Source organism: Trichosurus vulpecula, chromosome 6 (genome assembly GCF_011100635.1).
Source record: "Trichosurus vulpecula isolate mTriVul1 chromosome 6, mTriVul1.pri, whole genome shotgun sequence".
NCBI classification, from domain to species: Eukaryota; Metazoa; Chordata; class Mammalia; order Diprotodontia; family Phalangeridae; genus Trichosurus; species Trichosurus vulpecula.
The window spans coordinates 33,504,762-33,518,385 of NC_050578.1; positions in this window are offsets into that span (position 1 = coordinate 33,504,762).

Genomic DNA, 13,624 nt, shown 5'->3' on the forward strand with positions numbered 1-13,624 from the left:
TTTTTTAATGAAAGGAGTCAATCAAATTGTGTCCCACAAAATGCAATAGAACTACCTGGTATAATTTAGGGTGTTTCAAGATGTTCTTATCATTTAGTATTTATTTTTTCGACTCACTATTTTTTCTTCCTGTGTCTACCCCTACCTCCTTTCAAGGATTTACTCAGATACTAAAACTCTTTCAGTTGATCATGGTACTGAAAATTGAAACTGACTTTAGGGAGCTAAAGTAAATGTTTATTTGTGAAAATGTGCCTGGGATCACAAAAGATATTTGTGGCACCCCAGCACGTTCCCCCCTCTCTTACATATTGTTCAAGGACAATGTCATATGCAAAGAAACCACACCATATGGGGAAAAGTTCTGCTACAAATTCAGGCATCACATTGCAGTATGGTGCCATCACTTGAAGGGAACCCAGAACTCCATCACAGAGCAGCTGGACTATAAGAACCAGGAGCTACTCCAACATGCCCAGATGTTAAACCACTGGCATAAAAGGTAGGTGATTATTTTTAAAAATGAATTCACATCTTAATCATCTACATCCTACACTACTACAATCATTGAGCCACCTGTTTATCCTGGCAACCAGAATGTGCCATTTTCCCCTCCTAATCACCTGGCCACTTAACTCTAGCAAAGCTTCATAAAGTTAATTTGTCAACAACAAATACAGGATATGACTAGTCAGGACCATTTATTTGCCATCTGAGCAGCAGAACCTCCCATTATAAGAAAGAGAAGTATCAGCTGCCCTACTCTATCTTCCTACTAAAATATATTCTATTCTCCCAGAAAGACCTGATGCATACATAGTATGGGGATTATGCCATAATGGCCTAGCAGGTTACCCAGGACTTGTAAGTTATTATACAATTTTCTCAAAGATCCTGACTGACCTCATCAAGTAACATCAACTATTTTAATTTGTTCAGTACAGTGAATCCCTTGCCCAAAGAAAGGACACATTATGGAGACACCAAGATTATCATGATTTTACCAGTGAATTTCAATCAGAGCTGCCACTATCCCAAGGATATGACTTCATCCCATGATACTGCGTATTATCACAGAGATGGTTTCCCATTTTCCCAGAACTATTTCTCCTACTGTATTCAGCATCACACTTTTTGAGATCTCCCACCTATGTAGTTTCTTGTCTTGTTTAACATTAGATCAGAGGCTCTTAGTTAATATAACTTTTTGGGGTTCAATCTGTCCAATGTTCTCCAAGTAAACGCTTGTATCTCCACTACCAATACTCTTTAATCCAATAGCAAATTATAAAAATCCAACCAGCTGCTATAAATATACTTTTGATGCTTTATTTAAAAATAACAAAAGGATGGGGGAAGAGGGTATGGTCAAAAGGCTTGAGAACATCAATTCTGGGGGCAATTTTGTGACATAATTAAAAGGATGATGCATAGATATTTATAAAAGAAATATTTAATTTCTGAGAACCAGCATAATTTCATTAAGAATAGGTCATGTTAGATATGATTTTATATAAGAATATAATTTTATATCTTTTTAGGCAATTGGGGTTAAGTGACTTGCCCAAGGTCACCCATGTAAGCAAGTATTAAGTTTCTGAGGTCACACTTGAATTCAGATCCTCCTGACTCCAGTGTTGTGTGTTCTATCCACTATGCAACCTAGCTGCCCCTATAATTTTACATCTTTCTCCCACTCCTCACATGGCTACTTGATAATTAGAACATGGCAACACCACTTTAAAACTAGATTTCAACAAGGAAATTTTTTTTTCATATTATTCTTACCTTTAGTATGGAGATATGTGAGTTAGATACTCATGCTATTAGTTTGATTTAGGCCTAGTTGAATGTCTCAGTCTCATATTTAATCAATAATAGACCAGGATCATATTGAATGTAGGTCTCTAGAAGATAGTCCCAAGAATCTATCTTTGGTCATATGCCATTGAGGTTCATTTAATTTTTTTAATTAATGTCATAGATGAAGGCATACCTAAGATACTTAACAAATTTATGAATGATACTAAGCTGAGACTTCACTATCATATTGTTGGTTTTTAGATCCAGAAATACAACATTGGCTAGAATAGTAGGTCAAAAATAATGAGAAGAAATTGAATAGCAAAGACACTTCAGTTTTTAAAATTGACTAGAAAAATTACTATTAGAATAGAATTGACCATTATAGCTCCAAGGATGGTGAGACCAAGCCAGATGTTTATGATCTGTAGTGTTTAATGGATGCCATATTCAATGGCAGACAGTGTGACATGGAAGTCGGAAAAGCTATGGTAATGCCAGGATGCATTAAGAGAAATATAATATCATGAACTAGGGAAGTGATGCCCACCTATCTCCACTTCCATCCCCCTCCACATACATATACCCAGGTAGGACCACATGCAGATTATTGTTTTTAGTTCTGGAAGTCTTATACGATCAAGGAAATGAACAGTGACTCCAACTGTCATAAAAAAGATGGAAGATTTGGGAGGAAAGATTGAGTCAAACAAATCCTCAATACTCCCAACATATTTCCTCTTAATATAATTTTAAAACCTCATCCTTTCCTCATTCCCAACCCCCAACACTTGCTAGACCACGAATACTCCTGAAAACATTTTTCCACTTGTTTTAGGACTCATAATCTTTATGTTTTGAAGACACTAGTGCACCAACCTCATCTGATTTCTTTTTATTCTCTTCTTTCCTACCTCCCAACTCAGACTTGCTACTCTCTATAAAGGATTGTCATTTATTGCCTATGGCTTTTTTTCTGTAATCATTCCCATATGTTGGCCTTGTTTCAGACAGAACAGGCAAAAATGGTACCAAAGGAATGGCAAAAAATAAAGGAACAAGAGGAAAGAACCTTGGACCCAACACACTATGTTCCCATCATCCAGAGGAATTAGTAGAGGCCTTCTTCCAATAATGCACGATCCACATGTGTGACATTGTTTCCTTCAAGGAAAATGCTCCTGCCAGCAGCGTAGAGCAGTCTAGCTAAAGTTAAAATAGGAAAAATTAGATGATGATACTGTTCTTCCATGCCATTAAATAAAATATGCTCAAGTCAGCAGGAAGGCCAGGAATACACATTATCTCAGACTTTGTTTGGAAGGTGAATCCTCTTCAGTTCTCCCAATTTCTGAAAGTTCCACTTGACCTAAGACTTCAGAACTTGTGATCCAGATCCTTTGTTCTAAATCCTGTACCTCTGTTTGGTTTCTCAGAGCAACTAATGTCTGATTCTGAAGAGCATCAGAATACTTCCAAACTCTTTCCCAAGTTTGGAATGATCTATTTTCAGCTTTTTCCAGCTTCATAATCAGAAACACCTCAAGTAGAAAGTAGAATACCTTGAACCCAGAAGCAAAATTAGAGGGTAGGAGGGGGCATGCTCATTCCAGTAATCACTTATAGTGGAGTACCTTTTCACTATAAGATACTCCATTGAAAAAGCAATCCATGTTAATATATAATGCCCAAATACAGAAACCGTCTGACACAGATAACTCAATCTTTGGGTACTTGCTTCATAACTGAGGCAAAAGTAAAAGTATGGAAAGGTGTGAGGTTCCTTGTCTGGACAACTTAGTAGAGAACAGGGAGAAGTGCTGGACCTGTAATTTCATTTGAATAGAGAACTCCCTAGTAGAGAAAAATCCCTCTACCAATGAACCTAGTTACCTTCTCTAAAATTTATAATTTTAAACAGTTGTAATATTAAATGGAGCTTAAGTGACTTGCCTAGGATCACATAGTCAGTTTATGTCAGAGGCAAAACTTATACCTAGGTGTTTCTAATTCTGAGGCCAGCTCCCTATTCACCATATAATGCTGCTTCTCTAACAATTTCATATGATTCAGGGAATTTTCCTCCAGGTGCATAATAAATTCCTTCTGTTTACTGATCCATTTTATAAGTTAATGTTACATTGAGGTGGTCTGTCCAGTTGGGAAGGGACCTGGGAAGTATGTCCTATCCCAAGAATTTGACAGAGAGCTGGGTGGGTGACCATTATTATTTTCTCCACCTTTTTATGGGTAGTGAGAAGGAATCAGAGAAATGATTGACTTTGCTCGGATTGCTGGGGAAATAGCTCTTGATGAGAGGGGGATCTAGCAAGTTGTTACTGATAATATTTCTGTGTAAGAGTGTGTCTATAAGGCTTCATTCCTCTCAAAGAAAAAATACCAGGGTGACAAAGATGGGGTCACTGTCACAAAACTTTTAGGATTTGCCACAGCTATGCTCCAGTCCTGAGGACTTGAAGACCTAAGTGGCAGTCGTTGAAAGACTCTTTATGCACTGTTATCTTCCATTTTCAGTGCTAACAATCTTTCTCTATTTCATATGTAAAAGTACAATCTGATGTATACAATAAATGAGTTTGGAGATAAAGGAACAAAATTTGGAGAATGAGAGACATCAAGAAGTACTGAAAAGACAGACATGAGACAAGCACATGACAGATGCGGTAGACTGGAAACTGCTAGATTTGGAGTCAGAAAAAAACTGAGTCCAAACCCTCTTGTCACTACTAAGTGACTAAGAGACTTTTAGCAAGCCATTTAGCTTCTTTTGGCACTTAATTACTCATCTGTAAAGTAAGAAGGCTAAACTAAATGTCTTTTGCAGTCCCTTCTACTCTTCTATGATTTTACAGCAGCAAGTAGAGTGGAAAGTGCGCATATTTTGGATTTAGAAGGAAAGATTCAAATCCTGGCACTGTTATTAACTGCCTGTGTGCAGTTAACTGCTATTAACTGTGCGATCTTGGGTGGTTTAGTTAATAGGACCAAGCTTTAATTTCCTCATCTGTGAAATGAAAGGTATGTGGCCTCTAAGGTCTCTGACCCCTCTAAATCTAAGACCTTATGAAAGAGGTAGAGAAGAAAAGATGAATGAGGTTCAGGAGGAGAAAGAGAGCAAGAATAAGAACAGGCAGAATGATCGGGGTAGTGGTGGGGGGCAATTCTCTACACCATTTTTTTTCACACTCCTTCCCTCAATTCCTAGAACCTATGACTGTACCTCCTGTATAATGAAGCTTATGATACTGAAGTGATTTCCTGAATGGTGTTTAAATACTATTAAATATATTGTTTAATATGAACTAATTTGATATTACCTATTATTAATTTCACTCTCATGTATTAACATAATTGTTACTATTAAATACTCCCAGGCTAGAGGAGGGGTCCATTAGGACAAATGACTAATGGACAATGGATTTTCAGTGATTGTTAACTAAGAAAATGTTTAATCCTAGAACTTTCATCAGCTCTTACACACACAGAGGCATGCACACACACACACACACATACAGAAACATGCATATACAATTATACACAGAAACCAATATAAATATAACTCATTAATGAATTCATAAATACTTTGGAAATAGCAGACTGAAGGAAGGATTGAAGGAGGGAGGGAAGAAAAAAGAGGAAAGGAGAGAATGAGGGAAGGAAGGAAGAAAGGAAACTAAGTTTTTATGAGAGTACTGCGCTAAATACTGGGGATACTCAAAAAAGCAAATAAAGCAAAATGAAACAAAACAAAAATCAGTCGATTCCCTCAAGGACTATACATTCTAATGAGACCAGTGAATGTGTCTCAAAACTCAAACAAAAATATGCCATTGTCTGGTGTACCATACCTTTTCATAATGCATAGTGTGAAATGACAATATTCTATACCCAGATATGTTTTTTGCAATATATTTGAAGAGCTACAGTCAACAGTCCTCATGAAATATCAAGGCATCTTTGCATATACAAAAATTCAAAGAAAAAGCTTAATCCTTTGCAGTTGGTTTTATTATCAGTTCCACTTCATTGATGTAGCCTTATTTCCTACCAATCCTGTGTGTGTTTCCTACTTAAATATTTGTTCTAATTATTGCCTTTTCATCGGGCAGTCAGAGTTGTTGAAAGATATCACAAGAGACTGAACTCTAGCTGAATTCTACAATTTGCCAATCAAATGTTATTTAATAATTCATTTGTCATTAATAATTGCCATTTTCATGCCTATTAACTATTCCACCACCTGCTTTCTTTCTTTTTTTACCCCTAACTTATAAGGACAATGTCATTCAAGCTTTAATATATAAATGTCTCATTGTAGATGTATGAGATAACCTTGGTACCGAATGTCTGAAGAAGTAACCTTTTGATTAAGATACATGTATTATCCCTCCTCGAAGCTCAGTAAAATTTTATCCTTTAAATTATTTGATAAAGCATAACCTGTGAATGAGGTAAATATACATGTATATTACATATCAATATATGTATACATATATGTGTATATATGTGTGTATACAAGCATATGTACAAATATATGCATATATATTTTCATTTTCATGCATTTTCAATTTTATTAGTTCAGAGCAGTTATTCCCTAAGTGTTGAGAGTTTCCTGATCACATAAGGGCTTCTACAACTTATGATCTGAAATGTCTGCAATACTAAGATGTTATATGACTTGAAGACAATAAACCTAGTAGTGCTTAAACTCAGGTCTTCTTGACTTCAAGGACCAGCTTCTATACACTAAGCCATAAAGATTCTCAGTATATGGTCATAGATATGGGTGGAGGGAAAACACATTATATATTTACTAATACAAAATGGATCCAGATTTCAGATCTTTGAGTAAGGTGAACTCCTGATCCTGAAATATATGAAACATGCTGTATATGGCATCTCAAAACCTGTATTCAAATGTTTGTGTGTGTGTGTGTGTGTGTGTGTGTGTGTGTGTGTGTGTGTGTGCATGCCTCTGTGTGTGTAAGAGCTGATGAAAGTTCTAGGATTAAACATTTTCTTAGTTAACAATCACTGAAAATCCATTGTCCATTAGTCATTTGTCCTAATGGACCCCTCCTCTAGCCTGGGAGTATTTAATAGTACCGATTATGTTAATACGTGAGAGTGAAATTAATAATAGGTAATATCAAATTAGTTCATATTAAACAATATATTTATTAATATTTAAACACCATTCAGTTTAGCCACTTGTAAGGCATGTGACTGTGGATAACCTCTTTGAATGATGGTTAGAGGAAACAATAACTTCCAGCTTGATTTGAAGACCAGCAGAAATCACTAATATAAAGTGATTTAGATACCTTAGAGCATTACAAAAATGTTAGATACTATATCAAGATCCATTCTAAAATTCAATTCACCAAGCATTTAATAAGCGCCTATTAATTGTAGGGATTCAAGCAGGGTGATGAGGATACAATGACAAAACTGCAAAAGTTTTTCCCTCAAGGAGGTTGGAAACATCCTATTTGGGTATACATCAATCAACAAATAAATCAAGAAACATTTAGTAAGATCATTTAGTAAGATTGTGTCAGTTACAGGGTTGAATTATGGAGATAGAGAGAAAAACTGAAACCAGTTCCTGTCCTCTAAAAATTTACATTCCAATGGGGAAATCACCATGTACTCTGCAAATATATACAAGATACACACAAAGTAGATGTAAGGTGACCTTAGAAGTTAAGTTGCTAGTAGATAAGGTGGCTTGGAAAGGCTTTCTGCCAAAGAAGCTGAGTACAGAGAGAAGCCAGGTATTAAGAAATGGTGGTGAGGAGAGAGAATATTCCAAGCAAGTTGTATAGCCAGTAAAATGCTCAGAGATTACTTATCATGTGTTAGGTACTAGACTTTAAGAGTTTGGGAAAGTTGTGTTATGAGAAATAGTCTAAGGCCCTATCCCCAGAAACTAAGCTAGATTTTATTTTTAAAAGGTATGGAAATTGTCCTTGAAATATAATTGGATCATTGGGTTAAGATTCTAACTACTGACAATTTCCTAGTGAATGAAGAGTCAGAACTCCTATCTCAGGATTCTGACTGATGGGCTAGCATGGCCAATCTAGAGGCAGGAAATTGTAGCCCAAGGGAGACAATGCTGTATGCTTGCTGAATGTGTTTTCCCCTTATAGCTAACTATTGCTATGTTTTGTTAACTGTTAGATGGTCTATTAGTGTTCTGTTTCATTCCACTGCAGAATCTGAGGCCGTAGACCAGGTCCAAGAGTCATATTGAATAAGACTGAAAAAATGACAGGATGCGTATGGGTGGGATATACAAGCCTACCTTGGTGATCAAGGGGAGAATTCCCATAGTCCTTGACTTCCCCCTTCATCAACCAACTTTGTTCACATTTTGCATGTGTATGTAGAACAGTCTAACTGTAACAGCTGATATTGACTTAATAAAATGCTAAATTACCTGATATAGACAATTAGATTATATAATAGCATATGTTAAGGTGCTAAGGGTTCAATATATTACACTATAAATCCAAATGATTGTAAGAAAGGGCCAGATCATTGTAAGTTGGCATCTCCAGGGAAGACTTTTACATATGAATGAGATAGGATGAGGATAAACGGAAATCGTGGGGAATTGGTAGAAAGCATGAATAAAGAGAGCCAAGTTGGAATGTACAACTTTATTTTTATATCCTCTTTAATCTTATTGGAATTGATACTGTCAAACCATTGTCCTTTTGCAAATTATTTTTCCTTTGACTTCAGTTAGACTGTGTGAGGGACACATCCTTTCCCTCAGTCCACTCCTCTTATCTCCTGTGCTGACTTTTGAACCTCTTCTTATTCACTGGTATAGGTGGTCTCCTGCTTTCTATTTTAGATGCTATTCTTTTCTCATTCTAATGGCCCTATTTAGATAACTTTATTCACTCCATAGCTTCATAGCTCTGTCCAACATTTCAATGTCCATGACTCATAATTATCTTTCCAACTCTGATTTCTGTGCTGTACTCCAGTACCACATTTCTAACTGCCTACTGGGTACTTCTGTTTGATATTGCATCAAACTTAACATGTCCTAAATTGAACTTATCACCTCTCCTGCAAATGTCTTAATTTCTGCTTTTTTTGTTAGTAGTGCCACCATTGTCCAAGGTATTTACAGTAAATCATGGAATGAAATCTTATATTAGAGTGGTGGAAAGAGATGAAGAAGAAATGATGAATCAGACAGAATAATTGACAAAGTGTCTGGGACTGGTGAGAGGTGAGGAGAAACATGGATAGAGAAAAATCACCAAATAGCAAAAAAGTGCATACCAAAGAACTATGGGGCTAAAATATCATATCTTAGATCATCTTTAAAATTATAATTCAAAGAAATGTACTTAATTTTAAAGTGTTCTCCTAAAAAAGAGAATCTGAGCCTTTGAATTTAGGAGAAAAAATATTGCTAAAAGCAGGGTATGTAATGAAAATATGGGAGAAAACCTTGATTTCTAGCTATTTTAGAGAATGTTGAGGAAACATATTATAAAACTTTGTCTTCAGAAGAATGAGTTGTAATTTAGGACAAAGGTCATGGGATTTAAAGATGAAAGAGACATTTGAATTTACTTTTTTTTTTTCTGAAATACTAAAGTTATTAGATATCTGAGTGGAGGAAGCATAGAGAATGAAAAAATGTGACATGGTATTTTAAATATATTGCTCTCATTTGGAGAATTTATGTGGTAAAGATCTATAGGTTAACTCAACTGAGTCCCAAAATAGAGATTTTGTTAAAATAAATGTTCAATTTGTACTCAGAAAGCAAGGAAAATTTCCACATTTGTGTTCAATGCTTAGTTTTTTTAAAGATTAAACCTGTCAAAATGACACTAAATGTTGCCCTTCATCATTTCACAGTACCCAAATTAATATTATGCAAATGCAAAAACATTTAGGGAATGCTCCTTTTTTCCCCAAATTTTGCCATTTTCATTTATTATAGCTTTTAGGGTTTATAATATGGAACCTAGATTCATTTGTGTACTAGCTACTGCAAAATGTCTCAAATACTACTGATTGAACTAAATTTGGCTTTTATGCAGAACTACATGGGGGAAGAATACTAATATAGTCATAAAGGACTTTGAAACTACAACTATTTGTCATTTTCCAAGCTGTGTTTACAGACTGGCAGAAAAGTACTGTAAAGGGGTAATTCTCTTAAAATCTGTTTCCCTGGTCCATTATTTTTAGTACAAAGAAATTTCCTAAGACCCATAATAAATAAAATATGATTTGAAATCCTGCTCCATTCTAAAGCCTTAACCTTACTGCATACAGTTATTGATATAAGAGCTGACTACATTTAGAGTTATGGAGAAGGAGGCAAGATTGCAAGTGGGAATTTTTCAATTTGCTCCAATAAGAGACATAATAAATTATATCTACCAAGTCTCCATGCACCAAAAAGGAAACTGAATTACTTTGTAAAGCACAGGAGGATGCTTCACTCTTTCTACACTCTCACCTAAACTATTATTAGCTTTACTAACACAAGTTTAAGCAAAGAGTAATTTTGGTTCCTGTACTACATTATGACTAGGTAGGTTCCCAACTGATGGACCTAGGTAATAATTCGTTCCAGAATTTGTAAGTTTGGATTTCTTTTGGTTCAGTGCAGAAGAGTGACATGAGAACTGGACTTGGAATCAGGAGAACTATGTTCAAATCCTGTCTCAGAGTCACTGAGAAAACTGAAAGTCCAATTGTTGATATCATAAAATGGATTTCCAGGTAAAATGGCTCTCATCCCTCCCTTGAATAATCCCGGAGAATACTCCTATGGCAGAAACAGAGGAGCCAGAAGTGGGGCTTCAGTAGCGAGAGAAGTTGGGGGGAGGGCCCTTCTTGTGGTGGCGTAAGGAGACTAGTGTAGGAAGAGAGGTGTCCCAGCAGCCCTCACCTCAGAACAACAAGAGTAACTGAGCCCCAGGGGTGGGACTAACAAACATCAATGCCAGGACCCCAGACTTGGCTTTGCACAGCCAGGGGAAGTGGAAGACACTAGCACAGGCAACAGCTGAGACCACCCCTGCTGTAGAGCAGTCCAGAGGAAGAGGAGACTCCCAGCAGACAGAGAACCCCTCTCCCACACCTCACAAAACCAAAGGCCATATAACATAAAGCCAGTGAGGAGACCCACAGATTCCAACACAAGAAACTTAGGACAGAGCCACCTGAGCCTCAGAAACAGAGATCCACTTTAGAAGCCAGGAGGAAAAAAAAAAAACATCATGAAAAACACACTAAAAAGCCGAAGACCATTAATTCCTATTATGGAGACAGGGAAGATCAAAATACCAATTCAGAAGAGGACAGCATGAACACTATACCCATATCTGAAACCTCAAAAGGGGAAGTGAACTGGTCTCCAGACCAAAAAGCATTCCTGAAAGAACTCAAACAGGACTTTAAAAACCAAATTAAGAAGGTAAAAAATGAAAAAAAAATGGAAAAGAATCCCTGATGAAAACAAATCTCTAAGAGTAAAATTGGTGAAACAGTTAAGGAGAATCAGAAAATAAATGGAGAAAATGGCTCATTGAAAAGTAAAATCAACCAAATGGAAAAGGAGATAGAGAAGCTAAAGGAAGAAAACAATACATTAAAAATTAGATTTGAGGTTGAAGGGGGCGGAGCCAAGATGGCAGCGGAAAAGCAGGGACTAGCGTGAGCTCCCTGCTGAGTCCCTCCAAAAACCTATAAAAAATGGCTCTGAACCAATTTTAGAACTGCAGAACCCACAAAAGAGCAGAAGGAAGCAGGGCTCCAGCCGAGGACAGCCTGGATGGTCTCTGGGTGAGATCTGTCCTGCACGGAGCTGGGAGCAGAGCACACTGAAGCGGGGCAGAGCCCTGTGTGAGCGGCGCAGACCAACCAGACCAGGAGCCAGGCGGAGTGTGCCCTAGTGCCCCGAATCAGTGAGCTGCAGCAGTTACCAGACTTCTCAACCCACAAACACCAAAGATAGCAGAGAAGGTTAGTGGGAAAAGCTGCGGGAGTAGAAGGAGTTCAAGGTTTGGCTACCACCCTGGGGGCAAAGGAGGTGGAGCAGCTACACGTGCAGTTGCTTCGGGCCCCAGGCCCACCTGGTAGGAGGAATTAAGTGGCAGATCAGAGCAGGAGTGCACAGCCTGCTGAAGATCTAAGCCCAGTCCGGGTTGGGAATTCTTGGGGAAGGAGGAGTGCTGGTGTGGCAGAGTTGGCACATTTCCCCCAAACATGAAACATAGAACTCTTTAGTCTATAAGTAGTCATACCCTGCTGACTCAAGGGTCGAGTTAGTTGGCTGGGAATATGGCCAGGCAGTGAAAATACACCCAGATTCAGTCTCAGACTCTGGAATCCTTCTTTGGTGACAAAGAAGACCAAAACATACAGCCAGAAGAAGTCAACAAAGTCATAGAGCCTACAACAAAAGCCTCCAAGAAAAACATGAACTGGTCTCAGGCCATGGAAAAGGTCAAAAAGGATTTGGAAAAGCCAGTTAGGGAAGTAGAGGAAAAATTGGGAAGAGAAATGAGAAGGATGCGAGAAAACCATGAAAAACAAGTCAATGACTTGCTAAAGGAGACCCAAAAAAATACTGAAAAATACACTGAAGAAAACAACACCTTAAAAAATAGACTAACTCAAATGGCAAAAGAGCTCCAAAAAGCCAATGAGGAGAAGAATGCCTTGAAAGGCAGAATTAGCCAAATGGAAAAGGAGGTCCAAAAGACCACTGAAGAAAATACTACTTTAAAAATTAGATTGGAGCAAGTGGAAGCTAGTGACTTTATGAGAAATCAGGATATTATAAAACAGAACCAGAGGAATGAAAAAATGGAAGACAATGTGAAATATCTCCTTGGAAAAACCACTGACCTGGAAAATAGATCCAGGAGAGATAATTTAAAAATTATTGGACTACCTGAAAGCCATGATCAAAAAAAGAGCCTAGATACCATCTTTCAGGAAATTATCAAGGAGAACTGCCCTGATATTCTAGAGCCACAAGGCAAAATAGAAATTGAAAGAATCCATCGATCGCCTCCGCAAATAGATCCCAAAAAGAAATCTCCTAGGAATATTGTTGCCAAATTCCAGAGCTCCCAGATCAAGGAGAAAATATTGCAAGCAGCCAGAAAGAAACAATTTGAGTATTGTGGAAACCCAATCAGAATAACCCAAGATCTGGCAGCTTCTACATTAAGAGATCGAATGGCTTGGAATGCGATATTCCGGAGGTCAATGGAGCTAGGATTAAAACCTAGAATCACCTACCCAGCAAAACTGAGTATCATGTTCCAAGGCAAAATATGGATTTTCAATAAAATAGAGGACTTTCAAGCTTTCTCAGTGAAAAGACCAGAACTGAATAGAAAATTTGACTTTCAAACACAAGAATCAAGAGAAGCATGAAAAGGTAATCAAGAAACGGAAATTGCAAGGGACTTACTAAAGTTGAACTGTTTGGTTTACATTCCTACATGGAAAGGTGATGAGTATGATTCATGAGACCTCAGTATTAGGGTAGTTGAAGGGAATATGCATATATATATATGTTTATGTATATATATAAGTGAATGTGTATGTATGTATGTATCTATGTGTATATGTATGTATGTGTATGTATGTGTATGTATATATATATATGTAAAAGAGAGAGAGCAGACACAGGGTGAGTTGAGGATGAAGGGAAGATAGCTAAAAGAAATAAAATGAAATTAAGGGATGAGAGAGTAACATACTGAGAGAGGGAGATAGGGAGAGATAGAAT